Below are 15,454 nucleotides of genomic sequence, written 5' to 3'. Positions count from 1 at the left end.
CCAGAGATAGGTAAACATCAGAATTAACTATCAGAATGGGAAGGTACAATACATTTCATAAGAAAGATAAAATTAATAATGCCTTTAAGACTGTAGAGCCTGGCAAAAAAACAGAGTACAGAAATTATTTTAAATCAGGTGGAAAATATGGGGGTATTTTCATTTGGTAAGTTATTGCATTTCTAAAATAGTGACATTCAGGCACTACAGCATCGTTCAGGCTAACATTTAATACTTGCAATACACTCTGAATACATTGTGTGAGAATTAAATGTTAATTGAGGCCATTTCTTCATGAATGGATTGTTTATTTAGTAAAGTTATTTGAAGAAATGGTCCATGAATACATTTAGTTTAACTTTGCAACTGCCAATTCCCCTTATCTTCTATGTTTTTTTATGATGTTTATAAACATAAATAAAGGCATGCATGCATCTTTCATTTAAACATACGGAGTAACAACAAAACTGGGTATTAGAATATTGAACTGTTGTCTGACTTTTCATCAGAGTAGTGAAACACTAGTTAAATAGCAAACGAGAAGACTTTTTTCTTTGCTTAAAAATTGCTGTATCGATTTATGTACTTAAATGATCCCCATTTCACAGATGGAAACGGAGGTAGAGGTGGTAAATTTCCTTGCTCAGGGTCATTCAGGAAGTCCCTAGGAATCCAGTTCAGATCTCTTAAAAAGTTGCAGGCCAAGTCCAAGCCCTTCACTGTCTTTCCTTCCTTGTTATGTTTAATGTCAGAGACACTACAGTAAAGTTTACATCATGTAAGGTTTCCATTGAACTGCTTTGCAGCCTATGGGTGTGAATTCCCGCAATTTGTACAAATTCATCCTTCTTTGAAGTAGATAGTACTGTATTTGTTATTAAATTTGGAAAATAGGCCCTGTCAAGCCAACATCCTCTTAATAATGTTGTGGATTTCCTTCTCTAATTATTTAATGGAATTAGAGTTGAACATTCAAGCCATAAGTTGGCCAGCTGCAGCAGGATATGATTTAACTGGCTCCTCTGCTTCTTTCAACACATTCTGGCAAACATTGCAATGTGTAATGTTTTATCAGAATCCAATTTAACTGTCATGTAGTTTTCTTATACTTCCTTTTTTCTCAGTTATTTATCCATTGCTTTTTAAACAGTCAAATGCAGTGCCTTCTCTCTGTTTGGCTCAGATCAAATGTTGTAAAAGGCCAAATGGTAGCTTTCCTTATTCATTGAAACTTTCATCAAAGATGGTGAAACTTTTTGCCTGCGTAAAGGCAGCTGGATCAAGCTTCAGGTGATAAACTTCAGAACTACATGCAACACCCCATCATTTCTGTGCAAAATGTATCAAAACTACTAACTGGCTACTCTCCATCTCTGCATTCCTGATAGTGTGATCCAGCTTCAGTCAGAATTTTGCCTGAGTAAGGACAACTTTAGTATGTGCTTGTACATCCAGGCTGAACCTCTCTCTTTTCTACTGAGCCTGATTTTCTTGTTGGATACATTCTTACAGTGGCATATAGGCAGTTAATTTCATGATAATGAATTATGGTGCATTTAAGCTCTGGATATTCTAGCATCACTGAATGAATCAAGCATAAGGGCCAACTTATTATAGAGGTCAAAGCTTTTATTTATACAATAATAGTATGGTAATAAGCAGTGATGTGGAAGGAAATACAGAAAGAACATGTGACAGTTTAATGGAGTTCAAGTATTGTAGGTTTGACCTGGATTTTATAGAGTTTCTTGACACTTGCCAGATCATGGCCATTATCACGAGTCCATTATCTTGCGTAGTCCTGAATGCAGTAGTTAATGAAGAAACTAGCACAATGACCTTCCTATGTATTCAGTTGTTGCATGTGGCAGCTGGGGTGTGCTGAAGTGTAGACTCTGCCTATGGAAATGGGAAAGGGTTGGGTGACCAACAATAATGAAATTAACATTTTGCAGTTGCATATGAGGTAGAAATTCCCCTTTGCACTAGCTTGTAGTACATGTGGGTTGCTTAGCTAAGGAGGCCTGCAGTGTTTATGTAGGCCAGCAGCTGGCAGAGTCTAGGGATGGTTGGCCTTATTGAGCAGAAAGCTGTGATAAATGATCATCTTTAAAAACGATCCACGTGAGTCTTAAATGAAATAAAGATTAAAGTAATTTATTGTGAATGAATCAGAAATACCATGTTAAAAGAAGAAAAACTTGCCTTATAAGGATAATACCTATCAATCATGAAATGGTGATATTACACCACCCCAATTACTACATAATGTCTTAATATGCTTGGTTTTTTTCATGTATTTAATTAAAAAATTAGAGGTTTAACAATAGATATTTTTATCAAAATCAGAATTTTCCCCCCAAATGTGTGATTACATCATTTATACATTTATATTGTAAGACACTTTAATGATATAAGCATTTTTTCATTTAGACAGCAATCATAATAAATTGAAATAAAATTCAGGCTTGATTGATGTTTGGTGTGTCATGAATGGGGCAAGACCCATCTATTAAATGTGCTTTGCCAAGGCAGCAATATTAGTAGCATTTGAATGTTTTTCTTATTAAGGAGAAAAATGGTCAGTAACATCAATATGGTCTGCTCCAAAGACCATGGTAAATGGAAACTGCCTGCAGCACATTTGAATTCTTCACCGTATTTGGATGAAGGTACTATATAGGCAGCAGGATTTTTTTTTCTTTCTTTCTCAAAATTAGGATAGACCATTACAGTTGTTAGGATGAAAGAGAGAGGCTGATTACAACATAATGGAGTATACCATATTCGTCTCTTTGAAATATGACCTCACTCGGCCTTTTCCATTTTACAATCGATTCTCTCATTCTCTTAATGAACCTATGCGTTCATGAGTCTTCCTTGGAAGTATGCACATGAAGTATTACAGTTGCAAAGAGTAATTGTCTGCCAAGTGAGTGCAAGCAGTATCTTTCTTACCGTTTTGCTCAATAACGTTATGAACTGTTAATGCATTATATTGGGCACCATATTGTTTTGTTTAAAATTGTGTTATTCCTTCAGACTTGTTTATGACTTAAAATGGGAACTTTTGAAATTTGACATAGCATGTTTCCATGCTTCTACATAGATATGGCTGTGTGTGTGCAAAAGATGCTTCTTTATTTAATATAATTGGGGGAAAAGCCTGGAAAATTAATAATTTCATTATTCTTGAATACTTACACTCTGAACTAGTTATAGTACTGTCATAAAGAGTTGGAAGGTTTGTGAGAGAAAAATAGAAGATATGTACAGTTGCATGGAGAATTGCTGGATGTTCCATTTATTGAAAGAAAAATTGTTGTTTTTGAAATGGTAAACTAAATATCAGTTAATAGCTACTATTACATGATGATTCTTTGTTTTTGTTGACCTCAGGCACCCATAGGTTGGATCAAGTATTAGAGCATACATTTTGTTTATCATTATAATATTTGCTATTTATTTTTATTGTTGTTTCATTTATTAGTGATAGTATGATATTTACCAGCAATGTTCTGTCTTGCTAGACTAGATACATAAATACAGGACAGCCTGGATTGTCTGGTCAAGGTAAAACCAATCCAGAAAAGCTGGTGCATATCTGCTTGGTAACATTATCCAGGAAGGTCTTGAAGAAAAATATCAAAACTAAACTGAAGGCAAACTAGACCAAAGACAACGTAGACAGAGAATTTGCAAAAGTTTGGAATTGCAGGCAGTTATAAATGACACTGAAATTCTAAGCTTTTGACCTATCACCATCAAAGCCGGTTTTATAAAACTGACTGTCGTGTACAGAATGGGCCCAAAGAGAAGCACAAACCTCTAGTCTGTGGCAAAATGACTCGTGATCTTTTCCTTACATCAGGAGCTAAACCTACGGTCAGTGGGATCAGTGTCAAAGCCATTGTCTCGAAGAGTGAAAATTACACTGGAAATAGCTGTCCTAGAAACTACATGAGAAGTTGATAAAGATCTAGTAATAAAGAATAACTAATAAAGTTTGCCTTGGAAATTTTTCTTTTGCTAACTTAAAAAAATGCTAAAAATATCACAAATATTTTTAGTGAAAGTTAATTTTAGCTCACTTAGGGTTCTGTTTCACTTAGTGGATAACCAAAGTGCAGCTTGCAACCAGCTGTGTAGGAGTGATTGAATTAGCCCCCCTGGGCACGTAAGCGCTCCTATTATAGAAACAGAATTGCCCATTGAGATATGCAGATGTCTCTTGCTCCAATAATGGGAGTGCTTTCATGCCAGATGGGTACTAGAATTGATCCAATACTCTAGTCAGGTAACTCAAAATGGGTTGAAAACTGAACTTTGGTCATCCTTAGGTGAATTAGGATTCTGCCCTTCTCTTCTTTTCTCTCTACTTTTTATGACATAAGTAAAACATGGTATTCCATTTGAGCATGGAAACTATGTGTATGAATTGTTAATTGAAAGTCATATGGTTCATTCCTATTTACTTCTAATTTTTAACTCTGTTCATGTTGACTGCAGTAAAATGACTCCTCTTTCTAACAATGAGTTCAGACACACTGGAACTGACACTTCCAATACATTCTGCTTTAGCAGCAAAACTTTATGCAGTTGGCACATGCTTCTGCTTCAGCTCAGATATTATTTTTCTGGATTAGCCTTCCTTCATCTGCCTCAACATGAATATTAACTACTCATTTACAAAGTATAGTATGTCCTCTGGTCTTCAGAGCTGTGTTCTTTTCTACTTACATCCTGAACATGTCTTGTGCAGAATAACCACTGAGGTGCCTTTATGGAAAAGTTACCTATTTAGAAAGATTTTAGGGTCATTTTTTTTTCCTAAAAGCTTTTTTGACTACATAGTTGGCCTAGTGAAAGTTATCACTAACCTCCCCCCGCCCCTCCCATTTGACTTCTTACATGTTTCCTGACCCATTGTGGCTATAACGACACTCGAATCCTACTGTGGATGAAGGAAGTTTATGCATGTATGTAATTTTGACGTGCATGCTAAGCTGCATACAAATCATAGGATTTAGCAGGCATGTAAACTTCTAAGATTTTGTTAAGCACTTCCATGAGTTGGGGTTAGGTTTCAGCACAAGAAATTGTCTGATCAGCCTGCCCTGTCAGTATTCTCTTTACAAGGCTTAAATTCTTTTTGAAAATCTTCTAGTGATAAAGAAGGTTGGTTCTGCTGCTTACATTATGAACATATGATCATAATTATGATGATTATATGATTACACTGTATTCTCTCAAAAATACAAATGGCATAGAATTGCACATTTGTAAAGGACCTCACAAGGTATCTAGTCCAAACCCCATGCACAAACCAGGACTTGCTGTTCCTAACCCATCCCAAATAAAAACTCTAGCTTCTTCTTGAAAACCTCCAATAAAGACGATTCCGTAACTTCCCTAGGTAACTTGTTTTGTTATCCTACTGCTTTTATAGTTTTTCTTGAATGTTTTTCTAAATCTGTTTATGCTGTAGTTAAAATGTATTGCTATGTCCTCCCCTCTGTGGCAAGGGGAAACAACATTTCTCCATCTATTTTATGGCAGCCTTTCAAATATTTGAAAGCTCATATTGCTCTTTAATCCTTTTTCTCCAAACTAAACATTTAATTTTTTCAACCTTTCCTCATGAGGCTTGCGTTCAAGCGTCTGTATCATCTTTGCCACTTACCTTCTGGACCTTTTTTAGTTTCTCTGCATCCTTCTTTGTTGTGAACAATTCTTGAAGGGACTGTCCAGCTTACTCAGAAGGAAAGTGGTGATGGGGCCTGCTCCAAAGCTCACTGAGTTAAAATGTTATTTCTAAATTACTTTTGTGGACTTTTGGACCAGGTCCATGGTTCACCAGGGTAACCAGCACTTTGCTAATTTATACTTAAATTTCACAGAGAAAACATGGCAGCTTGTTTCTCTTTCTCTTGAATGATTTGATGACCAAGTGCTCTGTATAGTGAAGTGCTTTTAAGACTTAATATTTTACAAAATATACTTAGATTTCCAACCCTAGCCATTAAAAAATGAGTCTGACTGCAAAAATATTAAGCCAACATTAAAACTAAAAATATATTTTAGTTTGAGTTATGTTTAATTTGTGTTCTTAGTTTTTAGCTATGAAGTTGAGAAACATAGATGTATATTTTCAATTAAAAGCCAAGAATCTTATGAAATGGCATACAAGGATATGTGCGTTTTAGGAACAGGACCCTTATCAAAAACTATTCTGTAGACTGTTTATCTCTCTAAGTTTGTTTCCGATTCCAGAAGGCAGCACTAGGAAAGTCAGAGACTTGCTGAGCTGTATTAGTGTGGTATGTGGGCATGTTCCAAATGTACCTTAGAAAAGAGCAGGTTGGACATGAGTAGCAGGAAGGTAAATTTATAGTATGAAGTCTAGCAGAGTGTCTATATTCAGGTAGGATTCTGCAGGTCACATTAAAGGGTTCACCTGTAAATGTCAGTGGTTATGGGCTAGAGCACAGGTCTTAGAGTTAACGTGAGTATAGACATCACTTTGATGGAGAAACTTCCATTTTCTCAGTGGATGTTAGAATAAACTTTTTGTTTGTTTTAATGGATGTGATTCTTCATGGCCCACAATACTCAAGGTACTTAAAGGTAGACTAATTATTTTTTTGATTTATATGTTGCCCTTCCCAACAGAGGCTCAGGGAGGCTTACGGTAAGAGAACAGAGTAACAGAAAGAGAATGGGAGAACAACAAGAAAACAAGCAACTTAAAAGGGAACTGGATTATCAACATAAAACAGAGACCAGCCAATATCTCAGCCTGGCTTTGTTTGCTAAACACCTGCCCATATGGAAAGGCCTGACAGCACTTCAGAAGGATATCCATGCTATGGCTCTAGTAGGGTTCAGTGGGGCATTCAGGATCTGAGGAGCAACTGAAGAGAATTGGCTGGGGAATGGGTGTCATTAGTTTTTTGAGTATGGGCCAGACAGTTGCAGACTTAAGAACATCTGGCCCTCTGTGGTCCTGAAGGGAGGCATTGACAACCCCTGGCAGGATTGGCCCCAGTCTTTTCCAGCTGATTTTGTGGGTCCACAGGTCCAGTTCACAACTGGTCCCTCTCATACCCCCAGCCACACTCTCTGCATAAGTGGGTGATAGCAATTTAAAATGATCCCTATAAACAGGATACAGATCTTAAAGGATGTGAACATCCAAGTCCTGTTACAATTAAATGGAATTGTACTTCTCAATTTTTTGAGTGGTTTTAAAAGATCTTAGCTTTTTGGGCTATGTTACTAGTTTTGATCTTTGTCTTCTAAATTCCACTTCTATTCTTAATCAACTAACCACAAAAAATAGCACGTGTAACTTCATGGGAATCCTGAAGTTTAAGTATCCATAGTAATTTTTTTTAATGCAAGAGCAAATGCAAATGAAACTGTCTACCCTCAATAAGACTAAATTATATGCGGTTGTAAAACACTGCAATAATTCAGTTACCAAAAGCCAGTATGGTATAGTGCACATCAGGTTTACAAGTAGAATTTACTAAACTGATACATTTTAGGAAGAAGTCACTCAACAGGTGTCTCATTATAGTACTTTGATTCAAAACTAATATTTTTGACGACTTCATAGTGAAATGTTCTATGTCCTTAGCTACTCAAATACCAGCTTGCTCATCCAAATTTAATAGTAGGTATGGCTTAGTACCTTTTGTATCTTTAAAGTTTAGGCTGTTAGTAAAGATATAGGGAAGAAAAATATTTTTCTTTCTCTTTGATGGACATGGATATTGTGTTTATAACTATGTAGATCAGGGGTGTCCAACCTTTTTGAATGTGGGGCCGGATCACAAACTTTTTATCACCCAGTGGGCCAGTGAGCCATATTCAAAGACCTCACAAGAAGTGGTATCACATCAGGAAGTGATGTCATGTGACCTTTGACACTAGTGAAGTCGCACGAAGTGACGATGGTCTAACCAGTTCAAAACTCTCCTTCTATAGCATCCACCTCTGCCACCGTTCAGGACGGGATACTGAGCTGTATGGACCATGGGGCTGACCAAGCATCAGAAGCTGTTATGTTCTTTGGCTGAGCTTCCAAACTATGACTGAGATTTGCAAAAAGGGATAGATAGGCATGTTACAAAGTTGTCATAAAAGATTTGGAGCCCTCTAAATCCCATTCATCTTAATGGAAGTTGGCCTTTTGACTCAGCTTTGAAAATCTCAGCCCAAGGTGCCAACCAAATAAGTCAAAATATATTTTGCATTTCTATGCAGCGCATCTACAAGGGTTGATCAAAAAGTTCTAAGACTTGATGTTCAGGGTATTGTTCATCAGGAATTTGTACCGAGTGGTCAAACAATCAAGCCTTTTATAAAGAGGTTTTGATTCGATTGAGGGATAAAGTTAGAAGAAACAATCGTGAGCTGTGTGAAAACAGTCGATGGTTTGTGCACCATGACAACGCTCCTTCACACACTGCTGTCTCCATTCAAGAATTTTTAGCTGAACAAAACATTCCTGTGATACCACACCCTCCGTATTCACCTGACCTTGCCCCATGTGATTTTTTTCTGTTTCCAAAAATCAAAATGAAGCTGAAAAGAAGGAGATTTGATGACATTCCAACCATCCATAAGAATGTGAAAGCAGAACTCAAGAAACTCACAGTTGAAGACTTCCAGCATTGCTTCTGAAAGTGGCAGGAACGTTGGAACAAGCGCATATCATCTGGGGGAAATTACTTTGAAGGGGACAGCTCATAAAAATGTTGTTGTTCTTTAAAATAAAGGCTAAGTCTTAGAACTTTTTGATCACTCCTTGTATGTGGGGCTCTCCAAGCATTTTACAAACATGAAATGAACCTCAGGATGAGCCCAGCCAGAGCAGCAGGGGCTCAGCTGCACTTTCCCCCTACCTGCTCTGGTAAGTCCTGAGCGGCACACGGCTCTGCCACCACTCCTGCTGGCTGGTGCTGACCTGGGCAGGTCTGTCCCATCCGGAGCAGCACGCAGCTGAAGCTGACTTCCCATGTGCTACTGGGGATGGGAGGAGCCCGGCCAGGTCGGCACCAGCCAGCAGAAGTGGTGGCAGAGCTGTGTGCTGCTTGGAACGAGACGAGACCGGCTGGAGCGGCAGGGGCTGAGCTACGTTTTCCCCCTGCCTGCACTGGTCAGTCCAGAGCGGCACACAACTCCACCGCAGCTTCTGCTGGCTGGTGCTGACCCAGCCGGGCTCCTCCCATCCCCAGTAGCACGTGGGAAGCCAGCTTCATCTGCGTGCTGCTCCGGATGAGACAGACCCACTCGAGTCAGCACCAGCCAGCAGAGACGGCGGTGGAGCCATGTGCTGCTCGGGACTGACTAGCACAGGTAGGGGGAAAGTGCAGGTGAGCCCCTGCTGCTCCGGCTGGGCTCATCCTGTCCCCAGCAGCACACGGCTACTCCTCTTTCCACACACATCACGTCAGCAATGTCAAGCTGACATGGTGCATGTGGGAACCTTGTCCCTTCCCCATCACTTCAGCAGCCATTAGGAAGCTGCTGAGGGGCTGGGGGTAGAACAAGGGGTGGGAATGAAAGTAAACCGTGTTTACTTCCGTTTCCTGTCGCAGCACCGCGGGCCACAGAAAATGCCTTGGTGGCTGTATCTTGGACAAGCCTGAGTAGATCAATGCAATTTTGCTGTGGAAAGTTGTATCTTAAGCTAGAAATAGCCATTTGATATTGTGCACTTAGAAAAAACATCCCAGAGGAGGTATTTCCGAACCATTGAGTCTGATGATGAGAGACACTGCAGCTGAAGTAAACAAGGACAAACTGTCAAAAAAATGGAAGGAGTTCTAAAAAAAAAAGCACTGAGAAAAGAGAATGGAGTCTAAATTGCTATAAAATCATGTTTGATCCACTGGAGTAATTTCTTCCTGAAAGATGAATGCAACTCAATGTACAAAAGAACTTTTAAAAATCCCAGAAATGGAAGTGCTTTTTTATACATCTTTGGTACCTTTTGTCAGCTGGAATTTGAAAGGATACAGGTATTCTGTGGGATACATATAAGCTGTTAAAAGCTTGCAGTTTGAAGGTTTTTGGGCTATATGACTGCGTTTTTGGATATAATGTTATTTAAACAGAAGCAGTGAATCTTGCCTGCTATATAATATTTAAGGTGAACTACTGTCTCATTTTTCCTGTAATATTTCAGAAAAAAGAAAATATATCAGGTAATGGTTTCAATGACTAAGCAGGTTTAGTGAAATATTTTACATCTGTCTATCTTTTTGTCTTTAGGGAGGTTATTTTGTTACCACCAGAGTGTAAAACCCATAAATGATAATGAGCGTGTTTCCTGGTCCTTTTTAGAGTGAAGAGGCTATTCAAATAGTGACTGGATGCCACTGTTGATCTCCAATAACAAACAGTGATGTAATTGCAAAGATGCTAAAACATCATAGCAACAATGCTCTGACCTTCTAGAAAACTCATGTTTCTGCAGGAAATTCACGATGTTACTAAAACAGGGCTGTCCAGCTGGTCACTTGCATCCAGCTCCCAAGGTGTTAACATGTGTCCCCCTGGCTCCCACCTCGCTGCTGTTTCCTGTATTGCTCTTGCTACTTCTTCAGACTCCCCCTACTTTTTCTGGCTTCTGTTTCCTGCCTGTGCTTCTGGGGGTTGGGTGGGGTGGAACCAGGCAGCAGGAAGGTGCTGTGCATACTGCAGTGCGAGAGCTGGCTTGCTCATGCGGAAAGACAGGGAATGCACATATGTAGTTGAAAGGGCGGCTGTACTTCCTGTGTGCTGGGGGCGAGCGAGGGTGCTTGTTTGGCAGGGGGACTGAAGGGGTCTATGGTCATTATGGTGTGCAGCTGCTTGGTGTCCAGAAGTTGGAGAACGCTTGCTTAAAATAAAACTTTGTAAGCCAGAGCCATGCAAAATATAGTAGTGTTACATATGCATGGCTGGAGTTATAAAATATTACTAAACTCATATTAGTGGTTGATAACTTTATGATTGGTATTGAAGGTGACTTGACAATATAATATGACTAATCCATTGTGGCCTTCTTCATCTTTACTGTCATCACTTTCAGCTGTGTATCTCAGAGACTGTAGTCATCAGATCTATTGGAGTTACTCATTAAATGATTAAGAGAATTAACAACTGGTTGCTCAGATGTTAATCCAAAATCTGTATTTAATGTTCAACTCAAAAGAAGAATGGGATTTTCCACTCTCTCTCCTGGAGAAAGGGTTATATTCTGGACTTGGAGCTTGTATTCACAGACTTAAATGGTTTCCTGCATCAAGAACAGATTTGGACATTGCCTGATAGCCAAAACAGGCTGGTTGTAATACATTTTGGTGTTTAAGTGCCTGTTAAAATAAGGACATCAACACTGGGCTGGAATCTTTTGTGAGCAAACTAGGCTGCATTTATGATAGCTGTTGAGGAAAGGACAGGCTGTTTACATGCAGCATTTGGTAATTTTGAGTGGTCTACTAATCTTCTGAAAAAAAAGTGAAAAAGAATGTTGCTTAGGACAACAGTAGAGGATGACCTTTTCAGTAGGGATGCCACAAATTATCTCCACAGGGTCTGTGAGTACTATTCTAATCCCTTTCCCTTGCTCAACTGGCTGCTCTGCTTTCTGTTCTCTGTGGACACTGACCAGTGAAATTCTGCTTGGAGACATGAATGGAGGAGTGATAGGAAGACAGCTCCACAGTTGCTTGGGTTCTCCCCCTGGCCAGAACCTCCTTCCTGGTCTATAGATGGCCAGAGTCAGGAGGAGGTCCTGGGGCTTAGTGGGGCCAAAGAAACACACAAAAAAGGTGCAGGAGAAGTTCAGCAGGAGGTTCTGGTGGAGGTGGAAGAGGGGCTGCAACCTGGTATGTTCAAGGTAACCATGTGCCAGGGTCTCTCTCGGTTGACAAAAGGGGCAGGTGTTGTGAATGTTCATAAAGCAGAGCTCCCAGAAGGAAGCCACAAAGTCCACATCTTCTAGCAGCCAGTTGCTGAAGTGCTAGTAGGCCAGCCCTGAACTCTCAGGCTGCAGCATGACCCAAGCATACATTAGATGGTGGTTACTGAAGGGAGCCACCTTAGTGCCAGACGCATTGACTCAGGTGGCGTTTAGCATAGACTTGTAGATTTGGTCCAACTGGAAGTGGGATGCTCATTGCTCCTTCACCCTGACAAAGGGAAAGTCGGTGGTGTCATCAGGGTGGTGGGCATGTCAGACGTCTATGAAGGAGTGGTCAGTTCTTTTGATGACATAGCCTGTAGCCCCTCCTGAACCAAATTTGCTGTGACTTCAGAGACTTACTTTTCCTGTTCTGGAGAGCTTATTGCTATGGTCCACCAGACAGGCTGGCCAGGAACTAAAGCTGGGTGTGGAACTGGGGGCTGCAGGGGTTGATGGTTGGAAGCCACAAGTCAGGAGCCAAATGCAAAGCCAGGGTCAGAAGCTGGAAATTAGAAGCCTATAGTTACCAAATCTGAAGGATAATCCACAGGGTGAAATCTAAGAGCAAGCCAGACCAGGGTCAGGAGCCAGGTCTGCAGAGAGAAACCAAAGCTGAAATCTAGTAAGCCAAAAGCAGGGTCAGGAACCAGGGAAGCCAGAAATGTTGCTAGGATTGAAGCTACTCTGAGACTGAAGACAACTGTGTTGTACAGCAAGCCTTAGGTGCTTGAGGAGTTCCTTAAAAGCAACTCCAGGACTAATCAGAGGGAAGGGGGCTGAGAGTTAGCAGGCCTTGATTTTTGTAACTGGGTCAGCTGCACTTAACAAGGGCTTCAGGGCAGGAGTCTACCTGAGCTTTACTAAGCTGACCCAGGTTGCAGCACAGGAGCCCTGCAACACCAGCTAGCTCCAGAAGTATAAGATGGGGGTACCTTACAGATGAATTTTAGTATTCTCATGGTTTAGGGATTGCCAACCTGTGGCATATGTGCCACAAGGCCACAGGCAGCTCGTGTATGGCATATGGCAAACTGGGGTGGGGACAGGCAGCACAGTGGCAGATAGAGCAGGAAATAGCAGAGCAGCAGACTGGGCAGGGGAAGGGAATTCAAGTGGCACTTGCGAGGGCACTTGTACACATAATGATGTTACCATGTACTTGCGAGGAAAATGTCCCTTTGTGTGGCTTAATGGCATCATATTTTACATGTACACAACTTTTGGGGGTTTTAAATGAGTTTGCATCATAATAAACTGCACCACATCTTGATGTAGTTTAGTTTGCAGTGTTGCAACTTGTAACATTGTCAGCTTGCCCCACCAGCTATAGGAGAGGCAGGCAGGCTCTGCCAAAAAAAAGAGGATCAGGCCCCTTGCTGCTTCTGCTTTCAACTGGTGCCTGTGGCAGCCAGGACACTTGGAGCCACCTGGTAATGGGCTGGCTTGCCCACGGGGCAGTGTGGGGAGGTGGCAGGAGGTGGGGAAGCGGCTGGTTGTGCTGGAGCCCAGAGAAAGTGGCAGGGACAGTGCACAGGGCACCGGGAGCTCAATCTGGCTTGTGGAAGAGTTAGATCAGGTGCCTCTGAGTTGGGGCAGCACATGGCCTGCTAGCAGCTCACCTGGCTGGCCCTGGGGGCGCTGCAACCACAGAGGAAAGGACCAGTGCCCCCCCTCCCTGCAGCTCAGGGGCCAATTGGCTCACCCATAGCTCACCCCCTGGCTGTGGAAGAGGTGGGCAGGCTCTGCTGAAAAAGAAAAAAAGGATTGGACCCCTTGCCACTTCTGCAGGTGCCTGTGACCACCAGGACAATGACGTGTATACAGTGATGGAGAAATAAAACCCACCATTCCAATTAAGGGGAAGAACTAAACCCCCTGAAAAACTAAACCCCTGTCATATGTACAAGTGCTTGGGGAGGCCATTTTGTGGCACATCTACCAAATGTTGGCCCCCACTGGGTTAGAAATTGTCTAAGAAACATGAAGGGAAGGTGAGACTGCAGTGTGACTTTTAGAAGGTTGCAAAAAGATTAGAAAGGGGATGCTTAAAGTCAGTACAGCTAAGTAAATATGTGTATAAAGGATGTGGAAAAGGTAGTGAACAACGGTGGAACATTTTGTAGATGATACACCTTTAGGGAGATCTGGGCCAGGAGAGATTGAAAGGAACTGACAGAATGAGCAGCCTTGTGCTAGAAGAAATTTTGTGCTGATATGTGTCTGGCAAAGACGTTTGGAAGGAATCATTTGACTTAGTTGTACTTTTCTGAATTTTAAATTAACTAGGACCACCCAGGAAAAATACCTGGGCCTCAGGCTGCTGAACTCACAAATATATGATCAATAACACAGCTTCCCAGTATTTTGTAATATCATTGTACGGTATAAATCTGTGTATGTCAGAACCACCAGTTTGGGTCACCAGTCCTAATAGTACTGGAGAAACTTCCCTTTGATGAGATATCAAATAGATTAAAACTGCTTAAATTAATTTAAAAGGATAAGCAGCAGGGAGGGGTACTGTGCGTAAATAAGTTCCGCATATATGGAACTCTTTTGAGCCCCATTATATATATGTTTCATATATGAATTAAAGAGTATTAATGATTAGAGTATATAGATTAGTTGGAATAAAAATTAAAATGAAATGCTTGTGTTTCAGGGTATGAGTCAACCTCTACATGAGTAAAGTAGGAAAACATTTTTACTGTTGCAGGTTATTCCAACATTGCACCATCCTTTGGAGCATGAGGTGCTAGTCACAATTAAGGACAAAGCACTGAACTAGATTTCATACCAATTGAATTCTCTAGGGTGTTCATTTTGTGGTTGTTGAAGTTTTTTCTTGTTGTTTGTTTGGGGTTTTGGGGTTTTTTTCCTTTAAAAATATGCCTTGACTTTTTAGTGCATATTCAACTAGGATTATTTGTATTCTTACTGTAAATACACACCTCAAGCTTCTCATCATTCACACTTTGTTATAAAAATGGAAAAAGGCAACTCATTGCTTTTCTGGAGTTTATTTGCAGAAAGGGAATTATCTTCTAGTAAATGCCTTTTTAGTAGGTATCTACTGATCTATTTTTATTTCACTGTTCTACAAGGAGAAGGTGCAGAAGGCACTGAGTTATATTAAGTGAGCATTAAATTTGACCAAGGATTCTGTATACAAATGTTTAAAATATCTTATGATGCAATAAAGTGTGAACTCGTATGTATTAAGGGACAAACTAGACATAGATTTTCCTACCCACTGAAATCAAATACTGATTTAGAGATACCACAAGCCCTGTTCACTGTTGTGTCCTGTGCATTCTCTTGAAACAACGTAAATAAGTAGAACTTAATTGGACTTCATTCCAAACAATGCCTGCTGCTTCATATATGCTCACATTCTACAGGCCTTAAAGGATAATCACCTTTTTTGACAGGTTTTGCACTTGCTATGAGAATGTAGCTTACAGTTGCATTTTATTAACTTTGATTTTGCTG

At 40.4% G+C, this 15,454-nt stretch overlaps 1 protein-coding gene across 4 annotated transcripts in view; it reads left to right on the top strand.

The window, feature by feature from the left end:
* Window positions 1–15,454, top strand: part of RARB (retinoic acid receptor beta) — a 533,822-nt gene that overhangs the window by 22,142 nt on the left and 496,226 nt on the right. The gene's annotated exons all lie outside the window — the stretch shown is intronic.

The sequence above is a fragment of the Crocodylus siamensis genome, chromosome 5, assembly GCF_052110815.1.
Source record: "Crocodylus siamensis isolate JL-2025a chromosome 5, ASM5211081v1, whole genome shotgun sequence".
Lineage (NCBI taxonomy): Eukaryota > Metazoa > Chordata > Crocodylia > Crocodylidae > Crocodylus > Crocodylus siamensis.
The sequence above is the reverse complement of the archived record's forward strand: the minus strand, read 5'-3'. Positions and strand labels throughout refer to the sequence as shown.